This window comes from Adiantum capillus-veneris, chromosome 28 (genome assembly GCF_014529385.1).
Source record: "Adiantum capillus-veneris isolate H3 chromosome 28, ASM1452938v2, whole genome shotgun sequence".
Classification (NCBI taxonomy): Eukaryota; Viridiplantae; Streptophyta; class Polypodiopsida; order Polypodiales; family Pteridaceae; genus Adiantum; species Adiantum capillus-veneris.
In genome coordinates, this window is record NC_140958.1 from 62223707 (window position 1) to 62248047 (window position 24341).

The window sequence follows — 24341 nt, forward strand, 5'->3', positions numbered from 1 at the left end:
TGTATGCCAAAAGACGAAGTTTGATAGAGGGAAGCAACCTGGATTGCTTCAACCTTTGCCAATCCCTAATTCACCATGGGAGAGCATATCCATGGATTGCCTAAATCTATCCATGGGAATACAGGAATATGGATGATAGTAGACATGTTCAACAAACAAGCTCATTTTATACCTATCAAAAAGACTATGAAAGCCCATCAAATGGCAACCCTCTTCATTTCACAAATCTTCAAGTACCATGGCTTGCTGATGTCCATAGTGTTGGATAGAGATCCTAGAATGACCAGTAATTTTTGGCAGGGTCTCTTTGAGAATTTAGGGACAAGGCTAAACTTCTCTTTGGCCTATCACCTCCAAACAGATGGCCAAAGTGAAATAGCTAACCTTACAATTCTTGATCTACTAAAAGCCTATGTAATGGAAGTAGATCAAAGGTCCCAATGGGATAAGTACTTAACCTTAGTGGAGTATGCCTACAATAACACTGTACATACTTCCACGAGAAAAGCACCTTTCAAGCTTATTGAGGGAAGATCCAAAAGTCCCCTGCTACTTAAAGTACACGGGAAGATCTTTGCTGTAGATGAGTATAGCCGAGACCTAGAAGAATCTTTCCAAAAGATTAAGGATGCGATCTCTATCTCACAGCAAAGGCAAAAGACCACTGTTGATAAGCACAAAAGAGCCCAAGCCTTTAAAGAAAATGATTGGATCTTGCTTAAATTTTGCAAGGCTGATTAAAGTACACCACATGCAAGAATCCTATGGCACCAAAAGTACTATGTTAAGTTAGCAAAAAGGTACTATGGTCCCTTCCAGATTCTTAGACAAATCAATGAGATGGCCTATCAACTCAAGTTGCCCAATCATTGTCTAATACACAATGCTTTCATGTGAGCCTACTAAAGCCTTACAAAGGAGAGCCACCTCAAGAACCAACTATTGAAGACCCACCGTAGATCGAGGACCAAGAAGAGGTGCAACAGCCCCATTCTTTGGCATGAAGACAAGGTATTAAGAGGTGGTAAGACTATTAGAAAGTATCTTATTAAGTTTAAGAATTATCCTTTTGAAGATGCTAGATGGATGTAAGGCATATAATTAAAGGATAACCTAAACCTTGTCAATGCTTACAATGTTTCCTTAGAGTAAGAAAATGTACAAATGTTTAAAATGAACAAAGTTTTTGTCTTATAAGACTCTCTTTTTCTTTATTGTGCACCAAATGTTAAGTAGTATGCATGCTTAGAATCAGGTTTGAGGAGATGACGTCTTCCAAACAGCAAGTAGAGCCTGTCACTCTACTATGGAAGATTGATAGGACTAATCTGTAGACATGCTTGCGGCAGCTTAGGCTCTCAAGAAACAAATGGATTAGTCATCCATTTTGGAACGATGTCGTAGGGTAAGATAGGGATCCTCCTAGAAAAAGGACTAATGAATAGGCTTTATATTCTCTACCCCATAGTCGAGGACGACTATGATTTCAAGAGAGAGGTAATGTCATAATAACTAACATATAATTCTCCTAAATGATTTTCTCATGTTAAACTGATCATATAATATGGGGAAGTGCCAGAGGAGAAAAAGCTAGAATATTGGTTAAGTTGGCAGACCGGCCACAATAGGGATCCAAAGGAAGGAAATTAGGGATCCAAAGGGGGGGCCATCTGCAAAAGAGAAATGTGCAACAATGGGCTCCAAAAACCTTAGGGTTCAGCCCATTAAGACTTCCAAAATGCTAAGGTTCCAAATTCAAAGGCTATCTCCAATGGTCCACCAACCCTAGGGAAAATTGGATGCTTTTTGTAGTGTGCCAAAAAGTCTTTGCAAGCTCCTACATAGGAGGGGGTGAGCCCTTTTAGTAGGGGATGAGAGAGAAACACACACACACACACACACACACACACACACACACACACACACACACACACACTCATGCAAGCCCCTTTACACAAAGGGCATAGTGGACACATGTCAGCTCCCTAGTCCAATTGCCCACAAGGTGCACTCAAATCCTATTGGATGGCCATACAGGTGGACCAATGAGAATTAGGCTAGAGTAAATCTAGTTTCATTCATTTAAAAAAACACTTGATGAAAGAACCATTAAGAATTAATGTCTTTAGAAGACTATTGGACAGTCTCCCAAGGGGCCCAATGAGCATTCAGTAGCCCAATGGCTTGCCTGATTCCTATTGTCCAGAAGACAAAGGGGTCCAATGAGAGTTTAGTTGCATTATTTAATTACCTAAAGCTCTTACAAAAGGGGAAAGGGGGACACATGTCACAAGGCTATCACTTATGCTTCTCAATTTTCATTGGCTAAGCTTTGCAGGGTCCAATGGGGTGTCAGCATGAGTATTTTGCAAGAGGGGTCGACCAAGAGAGAGAGGGGGGGACTGATTTTGGCAAGGCATTATCACACACACACTCACAAAATCTCATGTGTGAAGCAAGAAGACTCTCTCTCTGTCTCTCCTTCTCAAGCTTTAATGGAAAGCTCATCATCTACTCCAAGCTTATGAGAAGGGAGGCCTACACCAACAACTCTTGGCCAAGCTTCAATGCATGCTCATCTCCTCTACCATGCTAATTACTAAGCTATACTAAGATTTAATGAGTGATTATGTGAGGAGAAATACTTCTTTCTCGTAAGACTACTCCTTGCTCTCAATCTACTCTCATACCCCGTTAGCTCTCACCATCTTCGAAGGTGTGTGAGGTCTTGGGTCTGAGACCGTGAGGGAATTGATGTTGTGTTTTATAAGTGTGTGCATGGTGCTTGAAGCTTCCATCTTCCTTGCACCATCAAGTTATTGAAGGAACACAAAGTATTGTATTGCAAAATGTCTCCCTTAATGGGGGAAACCTATAATACAAAGCCTTTTGGAGGGGGGACCTACTCCATGTAAATCTGGTCCTCAACTGTTGTCAATAGCTTAGTTTCTCTCTCTTTTGAAGTATTGTTCATGCCTATCTAACTAGGTGTTATACTTTTTGTTGCTCTCTCCATCCAAGCACTCTTGCTATGCTCATTATGAATCTTTTCTAATGAAATGGTTACTATGTCTAAGTTATTTTCTGCTACACACAAGTTACTAGGCCATTAAATGTTACAATACTTCTACAAGAAAAGCACCTTTTGAGGTAATTGAGGGAAGATCCAAAAGTCCCCTGCTACTTAAGGTACATGGGAAGATCTTCGTTGCAGATGAGTATAGCCAAGACCTACAAGAATCTTTCCAAACGATTAAGGATGTTATCTCTATATTATAGTAAAGGCAAAAGGTTGCTGCTAATAAGCACAAAAGAGCCCAAGCTTTTAAACAAAATGATTGGGTCTTGCTTAAAGTTTCCAAGCCTTGATTAAGGCACAGTACGGGAAAGAATCCTACGTGACACCAAAAGTACTATGCTAAGTTAGCAAAAAGATACTATGGTCCCTTCCAGATTCTTAGACCAATCAATGGGATGGCCTATCAACTCAAGTTTCCCAGTCATTGGCTTATAGACAATGCTTTCCAGGTGGCCTACTAAAGCCTTATAAAGGAGAGCCACCTCAAGAACCAACTATTGAAGACCCACCGGAGATCGAGGACCAAGAAGAGGTGCTGCAATCCAAGTCCATTCTCCGACACGAAGACCAAGGTATTGAGAGGCGATAAGATTTTCCGACGGTATCTTATTAAGTTTAAGAACTATCCTTTTGAAGATGCTAGATGGATGCAAGGTATACAATTAAAGGATAACCTAAACAAAGTTTTTGTCTTATAAGACTTTCTTTTTCTTTATTGTGCACAAATGTTAAGAAGTATGCATGCTTAGGATCATGTTTGCGGAGACGAGGTCTCCCGAACACCAAGTAGAGCTTGTCACTCTACTATGGAAGATTGATAGGACTGATGTGCATACATGCTTGCGGCAGCTTAGGCTCTCAAGCGCCAAAGGGATTAGTCATCCATTCTGGAACGATGTCGTAGGGTAGAATAAGGATCCTCTACCCTCTAGAAAAAGGACTAATGACTAGGCTTTATCGTCTCTACCTTATAGTCGAGGATGAATATGATTTCAAGAGAGAGGTAATGTCATAATAACTAATATCTAATTCTCCTAAATGATTTTCTCATGTTAAACTGATCATTTAATATGGGGAAGTACCAGGGGAGAATATTGCTAAGGCTGGCAGACCAGTCTCAATAGGGATCCAAAGGAGGGAAAATAGGGATCCAAAGAGGGACCATCTGCAAAAGAGCAATGTGCCTCAATGGGCTTCAAATACCCTAAGGTTCAGCCCATTAAGACGTCCAAAAAGCTTGGGTTCCAAAATCAAATGAAATACTCAATGGTCAAGCCTTAGGGAAATTTGGATGCTTGTGGGAAGACTCAAAAGTCTTCCCACATCCCTATCAAGGAAGGCGCGAGCCATTTTTGTAGGGGATGAGAGAGAAACACACACACACACACACACACACACTCTCAAGGCATCCCTTTACACAAAGGGCATAATGGACACATGTCAGGTTCCTAGCCCAATTGCCCCCAAGGTGCATTCAAATCCTATTGGATGGCCATAGAGGTGGACCAATGAGAACTAGGCTTGAGTAAATTTAGTTTAATTCATTTAAAAACACTTGATTAAAGAACCAATAGAAATTAAGCTCTCTAGAAGACTATTGGATAATCTACGAAGGGGTCCAATGAGCATTCAACAGCCCAATGGCTTGCCTGATTCTTATGGGCCAGAAGACTAAGAGGTCCAATGAGAGTTTAATTGAATTATTTAAATACCTAAAGCTCTCACAAAGGGGAAAGGGGGACACATGTCACAAGGCTAGAAATTATGCTTCTAATTTCCTATTGGCTAAGCTTGGCATGAGCCAATGAGGGGCCATCAAGAGGAAATAGCAAGAGGGGTCGACCAAGAGAGAGAGGGGGCTGACTTTTGCAAGGCATTATCACACAAACACTCACACTAACTCATGTGTGAAGTAAAGAACTCTCTCTCCTTCTCCAAGATTTAATGAAAAGCTCATCATCTTCTCCAAGCTTTTGAGAAGGGAGGCCTACACCAACAACTCTTGGCTTTGTGATGCAAATCCAACCAAGAGCCAAGCTTCAATGCATTCTCATCTCCTCTACCATGCTAATTACTAAGCTATGCTAAGCTATTAAAAGTGATTATGTGAGGAGAAATACTTCTTTCTCATAAGAATACTCCTTCTTCCTCTAGATCTACTCTCATACCCTGCTAGCTCTCACCATCTTTGAAGGTGTGTGAGGTCTTGGGTCTGAGACCGTGAGGGAATTTATGTTGTGTTTTCAAGTGTAAGCTGGGTGGTTGAAGCTTCCATCTTCATTGCACCATCAAGTTATTGAAGGAACACAAAGTATTGTATTGTAAAATGTCTCCGTTGATGGGGGAAACCCCTAATGCAAAAATAATTTTGGAGGGGGGACCGGCTCCATGTAAATCTTGTCCTCAACTATTGTCAATAGCTTAATTTCTCTCTCTTTTTGAAGTATCGTTCATGCCTATCTAACTAGGTGTTATGCTTTTGTTGCTCTCTCCATCCAAGCACTCTTGCTATGCTCATTAGGAATCTATTCTTACTGAAATGCTTACTATGTCTAAGTTATTTTCCACTATACACAAGTTACTGTTACCATATATATGCGGTAGTGATGTGTGTGAACGCACTAGGACCGTTGGGGCATTTTTTCCCTCTTTAGGAGGTTTTTTCCCCCGAGCATTGTATATACGCCCATCACTCTAGGGCTATCTATCTTTTTCATTGCACACTAAGTAGCACACTCTCTATTGTGTGCCTTAAGCTTCCTTTGTCTTCTCCAAGCTTTGTGTGTTTCTCTGCATTCCTATTTCCAACAATTGGTATCAGAGCAGGTTACGTCCTCTCGGGCTTACTCGCCAGCTGCTCCAGCACACGCCTGCTCACTTTCTCCGATTTGAGTGAGGTTTGACGAGTGTTTGCAGTTCTATAAATATTTCAAGAAAGTTCATAGAGCTTAGTCTGTTCAGATTTCTGATTCGGGCTCATTTCGGCCTCCGTTTCCACTACAGGCAGGTCTGCACATGCAATTTTGTCATTTTGTGTAGAATTTCTGTTAGTGCCAATTTTTGCATAATAGGTGCCTTACAGTCTTCTATGGTTTTTGCTATATAGCACGTGTTGTTCCCGCTCCATTTCTCCTATTTTCGGGTAGTTTTCACATCAGGTGCATCATTACCATGGCTGACAACAACACAGATGTCTTCAAGATGTTTGTTGCTGTGCAAAGGGTGTCTGGAATATTGTGCAGGGCATTGATGTACGTCCTGGTTCTGAGGATGTAGGCAATGTTGAGGATGTTGCAGGTTTTGCTGCAAGGATTGCTGCTATTAGAGTTGTTTTGCCTACGACAGAACAAGCTAGTTGGGATGTAAAGGATGCACAGGCGCATGCATTGATTGCGTTTTCTGTGAAGTGCACCATTGTTCCTCACATCCATTCAGCAAAATGTGCAAAACAGGCTTGGGATATTTTGGCTGGTCTTTATGCAAGTCGCAATGAGGCTAAAATTGCTGTGCTGCATAAAAAGCTGGAGTCGAAGATTATGCATGAGGAAGATGATATGGACACTTTCCTTGCTACTGTCAAGGATATCAATGAGAAACTTATTTCTACAGGTGAAGTCATTTTAGACAGTTCCCTTGTGCAAACTGTTCTTGATGCCTTACCAGATTCTTACCAGACTTTTGCTAGTACTTGGAGAGTTATGACCCAAGGAAATCCTGAAGTTGTCAAGTTTGATGCATTATGCACATTGCTGTTGCAAGAGTCACTTTCTAGAAAAAACAAGACTAGGCAGTGTGCAATGAACCCCGGGGGATTCACTCTATATATAAAACGGGACGCCACGTGCGAGCGAACGACTTTGATAAAACCCCTATATACGACTCATATTAGGAAATATGACCCCCCTTTCTACGCTTATACGTCAATCAATGCAGAAAATTATCATACCCCTATCTTACACATAAAATTTAGGTCTCACATGATCTAACTAAGTAAAACTAGTCAAAGAGCGTGTAGCATAGTGACTGGCAACATACTAAGGAACCACTTATGTTGATAGCTAGATGTACTCTCAATGTGTCTTAGTTTGACTTTCAAACTATGTACCCGTACAGCTTGCACTCTAGCTACTCATCCAATTCTGCCCCATCTAAATTACTCAAAAAACATGGTCATATAGTTGTGCTAGGTTCTTCGTGTAAATTTGCATTTAGACAAACTCTTTATAGCTTTCATCCCTCAACAAATGAACTATAATCACAAAACAATCAATTGATACAAAGCAGTGTTAGTTCTTGCATGGGTCTTTGTAGCTATTGACTCAAAAGTTCAAGGGCAGACTCTCTTGGGAAGCAATGATTTTGAAACACAAAAACTTCCTCTCATTTTTTCTTTTTCTCACTCGCCTCCCCCAACCAATAAATATGATACCCCCTCCCTTATTTTTAAGCTTAGGAGATAAATTATTGGGGGTCTGCCCCTAACTTATACGCTTATGTAACTTGTTAAAAAAACCCCCTCCCTTGCACGTGGTGCAATACGTTTTCCATGGTGAATCCCCCGGGAGTTGAATAGGCTTTTATTGCTTCTCAGAGAAAGGGTGGTAACAAGCAATACAACCACTTCTTATGGTTCTGCTGTGCGTGGAAAAAATTATGTTCCTAATGCTTCTGTTGGCAGCAATTCGTCTGGAAATTCTGGTTATAAGGGCAAAAAGAAAATGCGGTGCCATTATTGTAAAGCTAATGATCACTTGATCAAGTTGTGTCTTAAGTTGAAGGCCAAAGAGGCTAAGAAGAAAGAGGGTGGTTCCACTGAAAATGCTGGTTCCACTACAAATGCAGCCATTGTTGAGTCTCCTATGAAAGGAGACTGTGTTGCTGATGTTGATGCAGAATGGGCTTTTAGCGCAGAGTGAACTTACAATCTTGCTATCCATGATGCATGCTTGTCACTTGCTGTAGATTTACATGTGTGGTATTTTGATAGTGGTGCTACAAAGCACATTACCTCACATCATGAATTGTTCACCTCTCTTGAGTCTGTCCCTCATGGGAATTTAGTCACTTGTGCCAATAATGCCTCTTATCCGGTTCAGGGAGTTGGAAAGATTGTGCTTTGTTACTGCGGCAAATGGCAATTCCTTCACACTTGTTGATGCACTTTATATTGTACCTGGGATCAAGAAGAATCTCTTGTCTGTATCCACACTTGCTAGACTTGGACTTGTAGTCAAATTTGTGGATGACAGATGTACAGTGCATGATCTTAGTTTTGGTGATGAAATTGTGGCATCTAGCCTTTTGTGCCGTGGGCTATATAAGCTCACTTTGTATGACAAGTGTGGATAAAATTTTGCAAATGCTGTTGCAGATTTAAGGGCTATTTCAGATGCAAAACTTTGGCACGCATGTTTTGTCATCTGAATTTTGCCAGTTTACTGCGTTTGCAGAAAGTTGATATGGTTGCTTCTTTGCTGCCTCTTGAAGCACCTGTCAAACATGTTTGTGAAGGCTGTATTTTGGGTAAGATGCAACGTTCTAAGTTTCCAAAGGATGGTTCAGTTCGGTCCACATGCAGGTTGTAGCTTGTGCATAGTGATGTTTGTGGGCCCATGCAAACTCCATCCTTGGGCAATTACCTTTACTTCGTGACTTTCATTGATGATTACTCCAGGCATGCATGGGTATTTCTGCTTAAAGAGAAGTCCAAAGTTTTTATGTGCTTCAAACAATTTCTGTCTATGGCTGAAAATGTCTCGAAATGTACTATGGGCACCCTCTGTTCCGATCGAGGGGGGGAGTATATGTCTCATGAATTCAATGCATTTCTGGCTAGTCGTGGGATAAAACACCAACGTACAGTGCCTTATACACCTCAGCAAAATGGTGCTGCTGAGAGGAAAAATAGGTTGTTTATAATGCTGAAAGCAAAGGTTATAGGTTGTATCATCCGCAAACAAAACGTATTTTGGTTTCACGGGATGTAGTGTTTTTGGAAGATTCTGTTCAGCCCTTGCTGTCATGTACTAGAGACAGTAATGTAAGCTCACAGGACATTTATGACACTTTGTTGCCTCTTTTTAGTGGTGGAAATACGGATGTAAGTTCCAATGAGGAAAATGTATAGCCTATGGGGGTTTTTGAAAATGTTACAGATCAGCCTTTTACTGATGCAGATGTACATGATGTACTTGATAAGGGAAGGCCTGAAAATAAGCAGAATAGAGGTATGCCAAAATGGCTGGTGCACACTTTGCATGACAGTAAATTGGATGCACCTTTGTCTAGTCGTACTCATTCAGGCTCTCACCATGCATCTTATGCATCAGATTGTTATGCTTTGGTTGTGTCTAGCTTGCATGATGTTGAGGAGCCTATGTCTTTTGATGAAGCACAGAATTCAAAAAATTGGATGGCTGCCATGCAATCAGAATATGATGCACTCATAGAAAATGACACATGGACTTTATGTGATTTTCCTCTTGGCAAAAAGGCCATTGGTACGAAGTGGGTTTACAAGTTAAAACGCAAGCCAGATGGTGAGATCGATCGCCATAAGGCTCGACTTGTTGCAAAGGGTTATGCACAACAAAAAGGCATAGATTATGAAGAGATTTTTGTTCCCACTTGTTGTATGACTACTGTGCATTTTCTATGTGCATTGGCAGCTCACTTTGGTTGGGATGTACATCAATCAGACATTGTTACTGCTTTCTTGAATGTTGACATATTTGAGGAAGTTTATGTAACGTAACCTCGCGGTTTTGTCATAAAAGGACAAGAGGACAAATTGTGCAGATGTAAGAAGTCTTTGTATGGGTTGAAGCAATCTCCTCGTGCTTGGTATGAGAAAGCTGACATTCATTTGGTCAAACGAGGCTTTCGTAACAGTCCAACAGAAAGCACATTGTATGTAAAGTATGAGGGTGATGTACTTCGCATTGTGGTTTTTTATGTTGATGATTTGGTGATCACTGGACCAAATGAGAGACATATTGCTGAATTTAAGGCTGACTTGTATGCTACTTTCAAGATGAAAGACTCGGGGCTGTTGCATCATTACTTGGGTATACAATTTAAGCAGTGGGATGGTGGTATTGCCTTGTTTCAAAAAAGTTACATAGAGACATTGCTATGTAAGTTTGGACTTGAGGATTGCAGACCTATTGCCATTCCCATGGAGACAGGTTTGAAGTTGAGTCTACATGATGTTGGCGATCCTAATGATGTCACTCTTTATCAAACTGCTATTGGCTACCTCATTTATATATGCAACACGAGGCCGGATATTCAGTTTGCAGTCTCACAGGTCAACAGATCTATGCATAGCCTAGGGTCTAAGCATTGGCAGGATGTCAAGAGAATTTTCCGCTACCTTAGTGGCACTTTACATCTTGGCTTGTTTTATCCCATGGGGGGATCATTGCCGCCAGACTTACATGCTTTTTCAGACTGAGATTGGGCTGGTTGTTTTGACATGCGAGTGTCCACAAGTGGTTTTGTTTCATGCTTGGCAGTTCATGTATATCATGGTTGAGCAAGAAGCAACCTACTGTGGCCACTTCGAGTTGTGAGGCTGAGTATAGGTCAGTCTTCACAGCTACTGTTGAGTGTGTATGGCTCAGATGCCTTATGGTTGATTTGGGTGTTGGTCAGGACACTGCCAACACTATCTACACTGACAGTCAGAGGGCATTGGCAGTTGCGAGGAACCCAGCTTTTCATGATCGCACAAAGAACATTGAGCTGGATTACCACTATGTTAGGGAGAGGCCCTCCGTAGGAGAGATCAGCTTGGCTTATGTGCCAACACAGGACAACCTTGCAGATCTTTTCACAAAGGCATTGTCTCGTGAGAAGCTTGAAGCTTTCTGCAAAGCTTTGGGCTTACTCCCCTTTGTGGTCTGATCATGTCCTCAGGGCATGGCACTTCCCTTTACTCATGTGCCATCTCTCGTTCACTGCATCACTCCAGGGGGGATTTGCTACCATATACATGTGGTAGTGTTGTGTGTGAACACACTAGGACCGCCGGGGCATTTTTTCCCTCTTTAGGAGGTTTTCCCCCCCGAGCATTGTATATACACCCATCGCTCTAGGGCTATCTATCTTTTCCATTGCACACTAAGTAACACACTCTCTATTGTGTGCCTTGAGCTTCCTTCGTCTTCTCCAAGCTGTGTGTGTTTCTCTGCAACCCTAACTCCAACAGTTACTAGACCATTAAATGTTACACAAATCTCAAAAATTCCCTAAATACCTATCAAATTTGGCAAATGTTAATCGATACTCTTGAAATTCTCTAAAACTTTTCCTATATCAACAATTTTGTAAACATCTCGTTAGGCCATAAATTTTGCACCTCTTCAATGGAATATTGATGCTCCATGCTAAGGTATGAACACTCTACCCTCGTGCTGCACAATGGTAAAAGACCTACCTTTAATGTATTTTTTACATCATTGTTAAGGCTGATATGTTAGTCTTAAGAGGCTACAAATTTCACAACTACAAGGCCCATACTTTCCTTTTCTTAGCAACTGGGATTATGCCATGTAGTCTGGCAAAACCCAAGTTCATCGTAATTTTAAATGGCTAAAATTACAAATTCAATTTTGAGCTTGCAGGAGCTTGCCTTGAAGAAAAATGGTAAAGCTCTACAAGCTTTATTGCAAAAATTGGTAAATCTCTCACATTTGATTTTAAAGAGCGGGAGAGTTTTAAGTGTGTCTTATATATTTCTAGTTTAAAAAAACTTTTTGGCAAGGCCCATGTTTATATTTTCTTGGAAATTGGGATTTTGCCATGCATTGCTTGTAAAAAATAAGGGATTATTGTAATTTTAATAATTATATATGTGTGTGTGTGTGTGTGTGTGTGTGTGTGTGTGTGTACAAACCCTTTTGTGCTTCATTTAATATCAAGACCACAAGTGGCTCACATCAACCTCTTGGTCATCTTTCTGTTTGGAAAGTTAATCACTTTGCTTAATGTTGATCAATTCTTGCAAGATAAGAGCGTGATAAGGTGTCCTAGTCGAGGTCCTAGTGCTTCCTAATACCAAAATTTAGGTGTCCTAGTGTAGCCTTCCTAATATTAAAGACTGGGCTCAAGTTACTATAGGTGAAGAGAAAGGGAGTAGTTTAATGTCTGTTGTGATTAAGAGTTATTTTGAAAAGAAGCATACAATTTACAAATTATGCTTATTGATTGGCAAATAGAAGTAGCTTTTCAGAACCATTTTTTTCCTCATATGTGGAAGATGAACTATAAAAGTAGCATCGAATTTCACTTTTCTGAATCACAAAAAATAATGTGAGAAAAAAGTCATTGTTTCTTTTTTGTCATGGGAAAGCATGCAGCTTTTTTTGAGATGCAAATTTTAATTTAGAAAGGTTTCTTTCATGTTATTTTTTTCCTATATTTCAAAGCTATGATGTGTGAAGCATTGTGTGAAAAGAACCTTTGAGAATAGTTCTAGAACTACTTATGATAGGTGGAATGCTTCTGTGAGAAGTGTTGTGGATAGCCAACTCTTAGCATATTATGTTACCATGGTTGATGAAGCACATTAAAGATATCCTATAGCACTAACACAACCCCCTATATTTACAAATGCTAAAGGTAGAAACATTTACATCTTTTAGTCCCCTCAGCCGCACTTGATGATGAGTGTTTTTTTGGGTATATTTTTTATTGTAGCATATTCACTATTTCAAGAAGAATGTTTTTGTTGAGATTTTGTATAAAAAGCAACCAGATAGTGACTATTTAGACATTGAACTTGTTATATTTATGTAGATACATTTAACTGATCCAAAAGGTGATATCTTTCTCTTTCTAACAAGATGAGAAGAAATTGATACAACATGCTAGATCTTGTATGAGAGATGCCAATGTTTGAGAGCTAATTATACTCCTAGTTTATAGTGCCCTTCCTAGTGAAATGTAGACGATAATTTTGACCTACCACCTCCACAAACTGATTGCAACCCAACATTGCAAAGGCATCTTTAGCCATTGTCGTTCTCTACTATGTAGTATATCTAGGTTTTGCAAAGCAAAATGTCTATAATCCTAAGCTTTGGTTACATTCACTTGTCATCACGTCTATCTATCAACGTTTTGCAAATCAAAGAGAAAAGTGAGCAGGCAGAACGGGAACATGATAGAGACATTTAAAACATGTATATATATTGTAGAGGGGGTCAAGTTGACTATACAAACATTGTAGAAAAGGGGGCAGATGATTGCTTTAGCATTTGTAAATAGGGGGTTGGGTTAGCGCTATAGGATCCATAGATAGGGGTTTTTTCCTACATGCTTGCACACATGCGACATCCCCCTATAAGTATAAGTGAATCCCTTGGGGAATAACATGCTTGCATGTAGGTGACATCCCCCTATAAGTATAAATGAATCCCCTAGGGAATAACATCAAAGAATAGGGACACTCAATTTATGAAAAATGCAACAGAGATCCAAAAATTGATCAATTAGCTTGATCCAACCAAGCAACTGTAGGCTTTAGTCTAGTGTGATACACTCTTTTGAAGTCAGGGAGGATCATAGTTGATCTATTCTTGGTATACTTTCAAGGAAAGAAGTCCGCACTATACCACGCGGTAGCAGAGAAATTCACCTTCTCAAGTTGATTCCAATCATTCTATACACGGTTGACTATGTTGGTTACCGTTACCTGCTAATCGAGCAATTTTTACGAAGGGTCTTACCAAAGGGTTTGACTACGTAGATTCTAATCATACTCCTCTGAAAAGGGATTTGTCGACTTGCTAGGGGTGTAGGTGGATTTTGGCACTTCGTCTGGGGCATATGTTGATGCTCCTGGAACTGTTGCCTTTTCTACCTCCTGTGGGAGAATACGTTGGTATTCTCGCCCGTACCTATAAAAAAAAACTATATCCTTCCCCATAGCAGTTTCATAAGAGAATAAGTAAAGAACCTTGTCTTTGCTTAATTCGATTAAGTATGGTTCTTTGCAGCGAAAGTAAGCGACTATTCCCTCACTCTCATGCTTGTAGATTCCCACGTTCTCATTATAAGTTGAAACCCTGGTTGTTTTCTTATCATACATGAAAATTGCTCCAGGTCGATCAATGTTTGGTGGCGGTTCTTGAGCTTCTGAAACCATTTTCCCTTTCGCCACGTTATCTCCATATCTGTTGTAATCTTCAGGGTTACTAACTATTAGATAGTGGTTCCCCTTTTTGTCTCGGAATCTATCTCCATCATCATAGACTTGAATTATCTCCAATCACTGAGCCGGTCTTTCTTCAATACAAATGCACTTGCGTCCTTGATAGTTAGAATAGACTAGGGCACCCCTCGAGTTTGTTCCTTCTAAGAAGATCACAGTGAGCTTGGAATCATTCAAAGGATTTAGGGAGGTGCTTCCTCCTGGCATTGGTCTGTCATAGGTGAAACCTCCTGGCTATTGACTACCCATCATGAAGAAAGTTTTGTATGACGAAGTGTCAGTATCACTACCTTCCTCAATAATCGGTGCTAGTGGATCTAGCCTTGCCTGAGTTACACTCTCCTCGGTGGACACTAAGCTACCTTGGTCACCTGCCACCTTCTGGTCTCTAAAAATGTATCTTCCTGATCTTAAATTCATCAAACTTATCAATGAAATTTATCACAAATCCAACCACTCACCTGGCAAAGGATCAGTCTCCGCACAACTTCTTGCTTTGCTGCTGAATATACTTGTACACAAGCGTTTAATTTTGGCAATCAAATCAAAGCATTTAACTGCTAGAGGTTATCTTAGTAATGATTGGTATAACTGGAGAGTTAATCTCAACCACTACTGTATTTTATACACTGCTGATGTTCTAGATTAGGTATGCTAATCTGGAACTGTACTTTCCTCGGATGTTGGTCAATTTACGTGAAAAAGTTTGAATTCAGTCTTTGCTCCATCAAATGGACAAACAAGGTCCAAATTCACTTCTGAAAGAAGGTCTGGAACCCTTAAGCCAAATGGAACCTCACTGTCTAAGCCCAGTCAAATTTTCTCTTCAGTAGGCCCAAGTAGACATCCTACGCGTAGGATGTCTCCTGCTCTGTTTTGCCTGGATTTTTGCACTATGGATTCTCCTTGATGTGCTGAGTCCACAGCTGTTTTTACTTTTTGATTTGGATACCTATAAGCTGGCCAATGGATCAGAAATCTGTTCCGATAGCCTGTTGCTGGTCTTGATCAGTCTAATCAACTCCAATTTGGATCAAAATTGAATAGGAGGCTTGCCTCAGGCTATACAACACCTTGCTATGCCCCCAGTCAGTATCTGGCTTCAATTTCTTGCTTTAGACATCCTACGCGTAGGATGTCTTTTTCATCAGAATGGCTTCAAATTCAAAGCATAGGCTCCCCTTGAGGTGCTAATCACTTTGGTATGCTCAAAATTAGGTTTGGAGTGCAAAATCACACAGAAGACATACTACGCGTAGGATGTCTTTTTGGCCTGTTTGACCCCAGACTTGACCCACAGCTTCCCCTTGATGTCAGCAACCCAGTGGTAATGCTTAGATTTTGGTTTGGATTTCAAAAGTCCCCAATTTTAGTTGTTCTTGCCTTTTTCAGTCAAAAGTGCTAAAGTCTGCTTTGAACCCAATTTTCTCACCCAAATGAGATGAAACCCCTCTCAGTCACTCAATATATCATGTAGATCATGCTCATGCAGCCATCCTATGGTTTTGGTCTTAAAATAATGCTTTGGCACAACTTGGATAGGATGTCTGGCAATTTCAGTCTATCTGGCCTTATCCTGTCAAGATATGGTCAAATTTCCACTTTCCAGGTGAAAATAGGGTAAACCCCACCTTCTGAACACACTGGTCAACTCAAAATTCCAAAATTCCCACCGGATGTCTCCTGGCTTAAAATTAAATTTTTTCCTGACAGAAATGCTCCCGATGCTCTACAGCTCTATCAGAAACACTCACAATAACTTTTGGACTTCACTTCAGCTTTCAAACACACTTTTGCGTCTTTTTGCATCTTTTACAACCTTGTGATGAATTTACCAAGAAAGTATACATGCATGAAGTGCTCTAGATCCTGAATCATGATGTCCTACTTATTCTACTCCTACTCATCATGTGAAATGGTGAAAATGGTGTTTTGGTTGCTCTCTGGCCTCTCCGGACTCTCAAGCTCTCCTCTCACCGCTTCTACCACTCCAACTCCTACTCAAGAACTCAACTAATACCTAAAACTATCTCAGTCTACCTAAATCTACCTAAGTCGAAGGATCTAGGCCAGACACACGCTTCCTAGACTCCCTCTAAGACCTAGAGAGTCCTCCACCCTCTGGTCCTATCTAAATGTAAAACGAGACTCTTGGCAAGCCAAAAATCCCTATCCTCAAGGACTAGTCTCGGTCACCTACCTAAGGTTTTCGTCCCCGGCAACGACGCCAATGTTGGACGGATACGCCGTGACGGACGTCAGCACAGCGAGAACTCACCTAACAAGATTTGTCAGCTAAGGATGAAGCTCAACCTGCAGGCGCGTGGAAGCAAGCATAGTGTCAACCTACACTCAACCGACTCCTAACTAATTCCTACAGAGGTCTCTACCCAATGTCTAAGTCACAGTCTTCAAGAGTGCATAAGAGGAAACTTCCTACAATGCTTTCTAGAGCCGAGCACCCATCAAACAATCTCGAAACACCACAAAACTTGAAGGAGACCCTACTAACACCAATAAGTCGCTCTCCCTACGGTCTATGAACCAAAACCACAACCCAAAACACCCGGTGCAAAATCACATAGGATGTCTGGCAAAAATTTGCAGGTCTCTGTTCCAAATTCTAAAGTGCCTAATGTGTAGCTCTACTCAATGTGAACGCGTGGATATGCTGCAATGCAAAATCGGACAACGTATGCTCACCGAATCACCAGAAGAAGCTCGTAGATGGAGCTCGCAAAACCAAACCGTATGTGCGCAATGTAGGTACCGGCGGGTAGCTCTCGTCGGGGGCAACATGTTGCACTTCTCCGCACGTGATTCCGACCACCGGTGCACACGTAGCGTCAAGATGAAGCTCACACTCTCTCGCGTACACAGTACGCTCACTTACAGACTTCAAACTTTTTAAAAATGACAAAAGGTTTTTCATTAAAGTCAAAAAGTGGTATAAATACTTTACAATTCTCAAACCCTAAAGTTCCAAATCAACCATCTACTCAATCTAACTGTCAAAACTGGGATACAATCTGGAAAGTTCTGTAAGCCCCAATATTTACAAGGTGAAATGTCGAGTTTTCTCAATAAATGAATAATTACAAAAAATGATTATCTGCCGAGTAGTCAGTTTCCGTAGGGTGTGTCCAACTTCTAACACTCCCCCCCTCCTTGCTTATGTCGTCCCCGACATGGCTATTGAGCTGCTTCTTCATCTTATGGTTTCACGCATCTTGAGCAACGACTCGTATCTTGCATGTAAATCCAGCAGTGTTGGGCCGAATATATCAGTGTTGATGGTGAAGAACCCGGTGTAGAACGCTTCTTCAAAGGCCTGGAGGTGATAGGATGGCAGAAGCATTATCCTTTGATACAATGCATGTATCACCTCCTTGGAAGGCTGACCAGACAGATCATATGCACATTTGTAAGTATCTTGAAAGAAGAAGATACTGTCTGTCACCTGGCCCGGTTTGAACATCTCGAAGACTGCCAAAAGGGTTTTGCAGATCTTCCTCATCATTATGCAAGAAAGGTCAGGCGAGCCTGTGAACAATTTGATGGCGTTCGTTAGGGTTTTCACCATGTATTGAACACTTATTCTCTCGCCTGCCTTCAAGCCTGGCAGCTTCGGATAATTCAGCCAAGTGGGTTGGCTTCTTTGTAGTATCTCCTGGGCCTTCCACGTCCGTATCCTTGGTAGAGGGCATAAGCTTAGGTTATCTTTGATGATTTTGGGTGCCTCTACCAAATGGATTAGGTACTGTGGATACTTAGTCAGCCACGCCTTTCTCCACCTGGGCTGGGAGTCGACTATCAACTTGGCCCCTTCAGGCTGGGAGATATCTGCTGTGTAGAGTGGCACTGTCGACTCTTCTCTGATCCTCTTGTTGATGGTGGCGGCTTTGTACTTTAGCAAAGGATATGGGAGAGAGGGATGTAGCCATTCACGCCGGAGATTGCTGGCGTCGATCTTCTGAATGGTCATGGATTTAAAAACCCTCTGCTCCCATTCCAAGGCTTCCTTGCCCGTTTCTCTGATTTTTGCCTCTATGGCCTTGCGCAGCTTCTCTTCCTCTTCTTGTGTCAGATCTTGTGGCTCTTGAGAGGGTCCTACTAGGATTTCCTCTTGCATGGGTGTGTCCATAGGATCTGCCACATTCTCTAGGTCTATGACTTCCATGGGTGCCGGCCCTGTGCCTGCCTGCTCTTTTGCTTACTGTCCTCTCAGCTCTTCTATCTGCTTTAGGAGTGTGTGTTTATTTGCTTCAGCTTCTTCTTCCATGTTTACGAGGAGGTCGTTCAACTCGGCGTTTATCTTCTCCGCCTCCTCGAGCTTTCTCTTTATAATTTCTAACTCATCTTGCATTGCTTTCTGCTCTTCTTCCATGCGTGTTTGCATAACCACCGACCCTTCCGCCATCATCAACCTTTTCTTTTTCTCTAAAGTCAACTCTTTCTGAAGATCTTTCATCTATTCTTCATAGATCTGGCTTTCTGTAGTGGTGTGAGTCGAGCTAGTAGCTCTGACTCTGGCAGTAGATGCCCGTAGCCACTGGATGGTTTGATCTTTAGCTTTAAGCTGGTCCTTGAGCTCAAGGACCTCATCCTGGCTAGCCTCCTGGTCTATTTCTTATTTTTCTTTGGCATTTCGCATGGCCTCAACTTCCTTGGACTCCTCAGCAAGTTGTAGGGTTAGGTTATCCCTTTCCCTCTCTGCATCTGTCAATGACTTGCTGAGTTGTCTATACTCCTCTTCGGCTCCTTGCAGTCTTTGAGCTGCTGCCTGATTTTCTCTTTCCATTTCGTGGCATCTTTGCAATGCCTTTGCCAGACTGGCTTGCAGCTCTGCTTCTCTCTCTATCTGCCTTTGGCTTTGTTTTTGTAAAGTGTCAACTTCCAGCTTTATCTGCACTTCAGTTGCTTTGAGAGCTGCCATTTCACTTTCTGAGGCCATTGACTGTGCTCTTAGCCCGGTTAGCTTTGTCATCACCACATCCCAATCATTGGTGGGTAGGTGCAGGTCCACTGCATCAGTGGCCATCTGCTTTGCAAAGCCTACTAACCATAGGCTTTGCATTTTCTCTTTGGGCCCCGTGCTTTCCAAGTCGAATGCGACTGTGGTAGCCTCTTCTTTTGTATATCCTGCAGCTAGCAGGTCTAGAAATGTGAACAGTATGATTCATTTGGCTCTGGCTGCCCACTTTTAGGCTTAGCCTCTTCCTTTGGTTCTTGCTCCTGGCTTTGTTCTTGCTTGGACTCTTCTTGGTCTTCTGGTTTGTCTTTCTCCTCTTTCTCTTCTTGCGGAGGGCTACGAGGAGGTGGTGAGGGTGGTGGGTTAGATTCAGGGCTGGCCGGTGGAGTTGTCGGCTTTTTCTTGAAATCTCTGTCCGCCTTTGTCTTCCTTTCTCTTGGCCTTCCTGCTCTTCTAGCAGTTTCTGTCGGACTTGCTCCACTTTCTCTTCTGTAAAGGGTACATGTGGGATATTCTCTGCTGTGGCATCAAGAATCTCAAAATTCTTAATGTAATCATCGAATCTGTGTCTGTGCATCCTTCGGGATGATCCAGACATTACTTCTAGAGACGGCTTCCATAGCTCGTCTAAATCTCCTTTGAGGGCTCTTTCTGCCCTGAAGCTTTCCATCAGCCGCTCTAGACGTGCCGCTTTCTATGATTTTGTCTCTTTTACTGGCACTTGGGCATATTCTTTCTTTCCCTTCTTCAGCTCTGGTTGCTCTTCTTGCATGGTTTCTAACCGGCGTTTCAAACGGGTTGCCACCCTTGGTGCTTTGGGATGTTCATCTTCCTTATCTTCCTTGAGCCTCAGCCAATCGTTTTGTGATGGAGGGTCGGGCCATCTTCCCTTGGCGTGCAATGCCCCATAAATCACCTTTATGATTAGCTCACCCGACACGATGTATGTGGGGTTCTTGTTGCCCATCTTCACCAGATTATCATGTGCATAAGCTGCATAATTGATGATCTTCGGCTTGCTTTTTTGCATTGCCGAGGTGAATGTTGTGGCAATTGCTGCAGGCGGCATCCTGTACTTTTCTGGCCGCTTTGTACACATATGGAAATATTGATTGTACAGCTGACTCATGATTGCCAATTTGGGGTTGGCAATATCTTCAAAGGTATAGTTGGCTTTCTTTTCACTGTACACCTTTACTTCGTTGTTGGAGAGGTCTAGTGCAGCTGCCACTACTCTTTTCAGTGTACACCTTTACTTCGTTGTTGGAGAGGTCTAGTGCAGCTGCCACTACTCTTTCTATGATTAGAATCTCAGTGCCTGGCTTGCCCTGCAGATCTGTAACTCGGGCCACTCCATCTTCTTTTATTGTTGTCACAAATTCCCATACTCTTTTTATGTCAATACCTGCCGGCACCGCTTCAAAGTAATTGTGGAGATCAATCTTCTCCAGATACTCTGCCATCTTGCTTTTGATGAACTCATTGAGTTCCCGCGGTAGCATTGGTAGCTCTATCACGTTTCCTTCGGTGTCTTTGAACACGCCTTGGTAAATCTTTAGGTCATTGGACTCTAGCAGATCTTCTTGGATCCATGTGCTTGTTGGCTTTAGAGTTCCTTCTGGTATGACGAAGGGCTCTACCTCTTCTAGGTTATCTTTTATGGTCATCCTTTTCTTCTTTGTCGGTGACTTTGCGGCTGCCATAGATCCTGTTGCACTCAGTAGTCCGAAGTTAGCGTTTTTTCCATATCAGCTGAGAAACTGAGTTTTATCTATCCAAATGACTTGAAAATTGAAAATAAAGCTTAAAAGGAACTTGTGAAACTGTGCATGTGCTCACAATGCAATTCTGGTCAAAAAATTTCATTTAGACATCCTACGCGTAGGATGTCTTTTTCATCAGATTTGGGTGATACTTGACATGCTAGTGGTCCTTGGCCTGTACAACATGGCTATGTGCTTGGATTTGGATTTGGGCATCAAAAAGTGGATTTTTGGGCTGATTCAGAATTTAGGTCACAAATTGGGTAGAAAGTCCACAACAGGTAGCAAGTGATGTCCAAATGGGTTGAAAATTGATATATGGGCTCATTGCACCATGGTATTGGCTCCCATGATGTCACTCTTTGCACAGAAGGTCAAAAATATGCTGGAGACATCCTATGCGTAGAATGTCTATTTCATCAAAATGGCTTGGGATTTATTCTGTGGGTAGTCCTTGGCATGTGGAACATGGCCATGCTCTTGGATTTTGATTTGGTCAGGAATTGATGTTGGTAAGACCCTGGGTAGTGTTTTTGGGCTCAAAAAGTGTATCTTGAAGGTGTTGGGGGTCAAAAATAATTAGAATGGCTCCAAACTTGGTATATCAGCTGTTGAAGATGATAAGAAAAGATTTAGAATGTAAAAATACCCCTTGTAGGCCAAAAATGTCAAATAGACATACTACGCGTAGGATGTCTACTTCATCAATTTTTGCAGGTAACCACACAGATTCGTTGGCTATGTGGTCATCAATGTGTTGTGCAAGTTTCATGTGATTTGGACAAGGTTTGGTAGGTCTATGGCCCATTATTCCCTCTATTCCCTAACTTTGCGTTTTTTCATGCATATGAGGTCAATGTTGGTCCAAATGGGATGAAACTTGGTGGCTAGCATGTAAAGGCTATTCAGAAAATGTTTGTGATGAAAAATGTTGGGTTTTGTGTCCAGAAATGCCCTTGAGACATCCTATGCGTAGGATGTCTCTTGATGATTTTTTCATGGAATCTGTCACTAGTGCTTTCCCTTAGTCCCCTTGAGTCCCTTTTAATACTAATTTCAACAAAAAAGTCAAATGGATAGAAAGTAACTCCCTGTGTGGATTTCAGAGCCTTCGAGCCGTCTTCTGACTTTTGGAGTGCTTTTCGGCGATGAAATTTCTTGATATTGGTCTCCATAGCTTCCCGATCCCTTGGCAATCCTTGCCGTATGGTTTTTGTCGACTTTGGCTTCACCGGAGCTCCATTTGGCAATTTGTCGCTCTAGAAGCACCCGTGGTTGTGTTTACAAGTCTTCGATGATTTGTGGTGGTCTACCACCATAGGACTTGGTTTTTGATGGTCTAGGAAAGCCGCTCGTGAAGTTTGGTGGCAAACGGACATGCGGTTTGGCTGCGAGAGCTATTTGACGCTTTGTGTGTCTGATGCCGTTTCTGAAGTTTAGTGCAGTTTCGGGTCAGCTTTTGGTCATGTGGGCTACATAGACTTGTCGAGCATGTCGAGATGCTCCTACCTATGAATTTTACTTACTATCAGTTAACGCATGTTTGCGACTAAGTTTAGTCTCTTCATGTATAAATGAGGTTCTCAACCTTGAACACTATTTATGGTGGGGTTGTTTACTGCTGAACTTAGAAAACAAGTCAAGGACTTAAACTTGGCTGATGAGTCATGTTAGCAAGTTACTTTCATGGAAAGTGAAAAGAGATACTCTTTAGGGTACATCTTTGTGGGATAACTCGTTTTGCATACTCATGTGTGTTCTAAATGGAGTCTGCACAATATGATAGGATAGGAATCGGTAACACAAGCTGGTTGCAAATGGACAACAATTATGTGGAAAATCCAGATGTTACTCTTGGTTTCATTGAACCTCCGGCGGAACCGTGTTCCCGTCAACCAAACAGCTGGATCCATGAAGGATGCCACTTGGGAAAACATTAGTGTTCTTAAGAAGAAGTTTCCAACTTTTGTTTTCAAGGACGAAAAATCTTCTTAAGGGGGGAGTAATGTCAGGACACCGGTAAGGCCGGACTATACAAGGGCAAGGCCGGGCTAGGCAGTGTGGAAAGGGAGTCCAACTAGGGCAAAGGGCCAGGGGCTATGCTATATAGTGGGTGGTTGGGTGGTGGACTCCTAGGTTCTAGTTCCCCTTGTCTTAAAAGTTGGCTTAGTTTAACACTCTGTGCAGGGTTCCATCTCTTCAAGCATACTCATACTCATTGCTAGTGTTTGATCACACCACGAAAAAGCTCCCATTTCCCATTAATCAAAGGTTGTGTGCCCAAGTCTAAAAGGCCTCAAAAATTCAAGGGATCCCTCCCATGCTTGGGAATTCGGCCCACTACACAATGCAATCCAAGGATAGCGTTTCTAATTGTTGAAGTTTATGAGCATCAAGATGCTCACCAAGGAAGCAAATTCTAAACCTACAAAAGTTACCAAAAAAATAATAATTCAAAAAGCTTCGATTTGGCATCGGACTAAAATTTATGAGTTCAAGGTGATAATTTGAATTCAAGTTAGTTCCGTTCAAACACCAAGGTGAGGGCTCAAGATTATCATGTGGGTTGATAATCAATTGTATCGTGTTCAAATCCAACCAATTTTGCTACATGCTTTCGGTGTTGTCTCCTAATTGACCTCTACCAAGACATACTTGATGGTAATTTTTGCATCCACCAATGATCCTTGTGCCAACCAACGGATATTCTAGATACTAAATCTACACAAGACGATCCTTGTGGGCCAACAGATATCCTAGCTACTACATCTACACAAGACAACTCCCGCAACGCTTTCACATTTATGTACGTACACTATCAAGGGAAATTCGACTGGATCAAAGGTATTTTTCTGCTTCTAGCAATTTGCACATGTCTGGTATGGCACAAAATCTTCCTGTTAAGTAGCTTTTGATTTCAAACATCAATCATCGAATTGCCAACCATCATAAGATTCTCCTAAACTGTCTATGGGACATGCTGAGGAGCAGTTGGTTGGTGATCATGGGCTTGCTGATTAGCACAAATTAGAGAGTTATTTTGCACAACTAAATGCTAATGTCACTGCATTATCTCATTATTAAATCAGTTTATGGCTAGTATGGTGACACAAGGTGCACCAAAACATGGGGGGTTAGGGTCTCAGATCAAGGGCTAGATTCTCATAGTATGGCTTCTGCTCCTATGGGTGATACAATGCATGAAGATGTACTTCCCTTTGCTCAATTGGATGTTGGAATTAAACTTAAAAATATGATGCCACCCATGTATAAGGGTGGGTTCAGATAATGTGATGGAAGAAGCAATCC